The sequence below is a fragment of the Aethalodelphis obliquidens genome, unplaced genomic scaffold, assembly GCF_003676395.1.
Source record: "Aethalodelphis obliquidens isolate GAN/ISIS:26980383/991018 unplaced genomic scaffold, ASM367639v1 scaffold69, whole genome shotgun sequence".
Lineage (NCBI taxonomy): Eukaryota > Metazoa > Chordata > Mammalia > Artiodactyla > Delphinidae > Aethalodelphis > Aethalodelphis obliquidens.
Genome location: NW_020838013.1, coordinates 1203763 through 1208192, shown reverse-complemented (window position 1 = coordinate 1208192; position 4430 = coordinate 1203763). Strand labels below are relative to the sequence as shown.

Below are 4430 nucleotides of genomic sequence, written 5' to 3'. Positions count from 1 at the left end.
CTAGGCACGGAAAGAGTGAGCAAGTTTCTTTAAAATAGTAATATCAATAATTTACAAAACACTTGTATAGGTAACTAAAATTTGATTTGGGGAATAAAACTGATACCTAAATGTTTTTCTTACTTATAGAAAATAAAATTCTGTATAGAAAAATCAAACTGAATCTAGACAAATTATTAGAATAAGAGTTCAATAAAATACTAGACATAAAATAATATACAAAAACAATTCTGTTCTGTACACCAGTAGCAAACAACTAGAAAATGTCTTTTTTTTAAAGTTGCCATATACACTAGCAATGAAAACTAAGAGCTAAGATAAAATCTAACAGTAAATAGATAACTTCTTTATGAAGGAAAAGATAATATCCTGCAGAAACTCATTCACACAAAAAACACTGAGTACCTAGTATGTGCCAGGCACTTTTCTATGAGCTGGGGTGGTAGCGAGGAAAGAGACCCTGCTTTCATGAAGCTTAATTCCACTGAGTGAAAGAAAGACAATTAAAAAATACTCAACCATACACAGTATGTCAAATGATTACAAGTGCTTTGAAAAGATAGAGGAGGGTGAGAAGGAGACTACTTTATTCAAGGAAATCATCTCTGATGAGGTGACATTTGAGCAAAGACCCAAGGAGGTAAAGGAACAAAGGAGCTTTCTAAAAGAAAGTTTTCTAGGTGAGGGAATAATAGCAAGTGTAAAGACCAAAAGGAGAAGTGTCACATATTCATGAATAGAAAGATTTGATGTCATAAAGAAATTAATGCTCCCTGATGAAATAAAATTAAGTCACGATAAGAAAAATTTAACATAAAGTTTTTCTCTGCAGTTTGAGCCACTCCACTGCCCTTTCAGTGTGCATTGTGCATCTGCATTATGCGTTAACTAGATCCCCTTAGAACACACAGCAATGCCTACTTGCAAAAAGAAACAACAAACAAACAAACAAAGCAATTTCCTCCTGGCACCAGGAAGGTAACTCCTCAGAAGATAAGATAACATTCCTTTCTCAATTCTGTAAGGGGTCACAATAACTCACAGCTCGCCTTGTTGGACTATGTTACTTTGATTTATGACCCTTTGTCTCAAAAACTTATAAAACTGTGCTTTGACCTCTAACAGAGGAATAGTCCTCAGAGCTTTCTGAAAGACTGTCTCCAGGGTTACAATCCTCAGGTTGGCTTAAATAAAATTTTCCAGTTCTTTCTTAGATTGACTATTGGTTAATTTTTTCATTGACATCCCTGAACAATCTGTCTATCCACTGCAATTCCAATACAAATCTGAATATCTATTCTTGGGAACTTTATGATTCTATAACACGTGTAAGAGAAAAGGGCCAAAAACAGTAAAGATATTTTTTTTAAAAAGTAATAGTTTTGAAGACAAATCCTACCATATACCAAGCATGTTATATTCTTAAGTAATAATAATAGCATGCTAAAGTAATAATAATAGCATGCTATAGCCACAGGGATGGACAAACGGACCAATAGAACAGAATATGAAATCTAAAAGAAACTCATGCATATTTGAAACCTTAATATATGCAGAGATAATATTACAATCACTGGAGGAAGGAATAGCTATTCACCAAATGGTGCTGAAAAAAATAAAATTAGGTCATTATTTAAAAGTAAACACAATAATATATTCCAAGTGATTAAAAGACCTAAGTATGAAAAGCAAATATTTAAAATTTTTAGAAAAAAAATTAGAATATCTTTCTGACTTCAAGGTAAGGAAGGAGTTCTTAAACAAGACACAAAAGCACAAAACATTAAGAAAAGAACTGATAAATTCTGCAAGAAAAATCTGTGCATCACGAGACCATAACAAACTGAAAAGACAAGCCACAAACGGGAGAAGACATAGTATCTGAAACTAATAAAACAACAGAGTCTTGCATAAAACATATAACTTACTGAAAACCAGTAAGGAAAAGGCCAACAACCTGGTAGGAAAAAAAAAAATTTACAGACTACGAACAGTCATTTCACAAAATTGGATACACAAAAGAATGGCCAGTGAACTCTTGACACATTACATAACCTTAGTAGTAACCAAGAAAATGCAAATTAAAATCACAACAAAATATAATTTTATGTCCATCAGATTGGCAATATTAAAACATCTGACTGAACCAAGTGATGACAAGAACATGAAATTGCATAAGTGACAACATTAACTGGTACAATCTCTCTAGGTGAGCAATTTGCAAAAGCCTGTAGAATTGAAAATACTCATAGCTATTACCCAGAAATGTCATTCCTGGATTCATAACCCAGAGAAACTCTCATCCACATGCACAAAGCAATATACAAAGGATTTCACTGCAGCACTGGTTAAGTAGTAAAAACTTGGAAATCTTAAAAAGGGTTTATCACTAGGGGACAAAATAATTTGTAGAAAACGTCTAATTAGAGTACTATAACTAAATCTTAAAGAGCTAGGGCACAAAAAGACAGAAAAAATGCATCAAAACTGTAATGTTAAAGAAAAAGGGGGAAATAGCAGGTTTCACCTTAAAATTTTTTTCCAAAAACTAAATGATACACAGAACACCAGCAGTCTGCATTTTCTTTTTAATAAATTTATTTATTTATTTATTTATTTTTGGCTGTGTTGGGTCTTCATTGCTGTGCGGCCTTTCTCTAGCTGTGGCAAGAGGGGGCTACTCTTTGTTGCAGTGCGTGGGCTTCGCAGTGCGTGGGCTTCTCATTGCGGTGCCTTCTCTTATTGCGAAGCACGGGTCTCTAGGCGTGTGGGTTTCAGCAGTTGTTGCACACAGGCTCAGTAGTTGTGGCTCACGGGCTCTAGAGCGCAGGCTCAGAGTTGCGGTGCACGGGCTTAGTTGCTCCGTGGCATGTGGGATCTTCCTGGACCAGGGCTCAAACCCGTGTCCCTTGCACTGGCAGGCAGATTCTTAACCACTGTGCCACCAGGGAAGTCCAACAGTCTGCACTTTAATTGACATCTATCCCAAAAGGGAGAACCACACCATTCATGGAGGAACTGAGACAGCAGACTGATTTGTGGAATGGAAGGAACAAGCCTCTGGTTCATCTCCCTGTTCCAAAATTCCACTTAATAAGGTATCCTCAGGGCTTCCCTGGTGGTGTATTGGTTAAGAATCTGCCTGCCAACACAGGGGACACGGGTTCGAGCCCTGGTTTGGGAAGATCCCACATGCCACAGAGCAACTAAGCCCATGTGCCGTAACTACTGAGCCTGCGCTCTAGAGCCCACGAGCCACAACTACTGAAGCCCAGGCGCCTAGAGCCCGTGCTCCACAACAAAAGAAGACACTGCAATGAGGAGCCCACGCACCGCAATGAAGAGTAGCCCTCGCTCGCCGCAACTAGAGAAAGCCCGCGCACAGCAACGAACACCCAACCTAGCCAAAAATAAAATAAATATAATAAATTATTTTTTTAATAAAATAAAATAAATAAAGTATCCTCAGGTAGAGGATTTATGAGATGTTAAATGATAAGAACAGATACTAACCTTGATCTTGGGCCAAAAACCAAAGAAACAACCTATAATTAAGATTCCCTAACCAACAAGGACCTACTGTATAGCACAGGAAACTATATTCAATATTTCGTAATAACCTATAAGGGAAAAAATCTGAAAAGAATGTATCTATGCATATGTGTGTGTGTGATATGTGTGTGTGTGTGTATATATATATATAGGTGTGTGTGTGTATACATGTAGCTGAATCACTGTGCTGTACACCTGAAACTGACACAACATTGTAAATCAACTACACTTCAATTAAAAAAGAGAAAAGTTCTCATCAGGCTTTGCTTCCCAAACTTTCACGCAAGGCCATAGAAGCAGCCTTAAAGTTGTTCCTTTTAAAATTCCACATATTTGGCTCTTCCAAAAACCAGTCTAATCCTTCCCTGGGAGAGCTTCCCACTGTCACACTCCTCCACGGTTCAGGAAATAAGGAAATTCTGTTCTCAGATTGAATTTTTGCCCTACAGGTGAACATCCTATCCTGCTCCTTGCAGAGCACTGCTCATTTGCTTATTCCTACTCCTCTACTAGTAGAGGCAGTGCCTCTTGCTGCCAGGAGAGGGCAGACCAATTCCCTGGAGCAGCTGCCATCCTCCCAGAAAGATTTCTGTTAGAGGAACCTGTTTATAGTTCAAAAGTATTTCTTCTAACAACCTCTTCAGGAGCTTACTTCATAGCATAGAGCAGGTAATCAATGAATTCTAGTGACATGCCTTGTTATACATGATGGGGATAAAGTAATAAATTATTCAGACAAGATTTCTGACCTCAGGGAATATATGCCAGCAAGGGGTCAGGTAGAGCGACGGGGAGGGAAGGAGTGGTGTTATTGAAACTGAAAAGGGAAACTGGGCCTTGCTGGCTCTGTTGGTAGTGAGACAGGAAGACAAGAGTAC

The 4430-nt window shown here is 37.9% G+C and overlaps 1 pseudogene; it reads right to left on the bottom strand.

The window, feature by feature from the left end:
• Positions 1–3428: 3428 nt before the first annotated feature.
• LOC113611634 (uncharacterized) lies at positions 3429–3545 on the bottom strand (annotated as a pseudogene).
• Between the last annotated feature and the right edge of the window lie 885 nt (positions 3546–4430).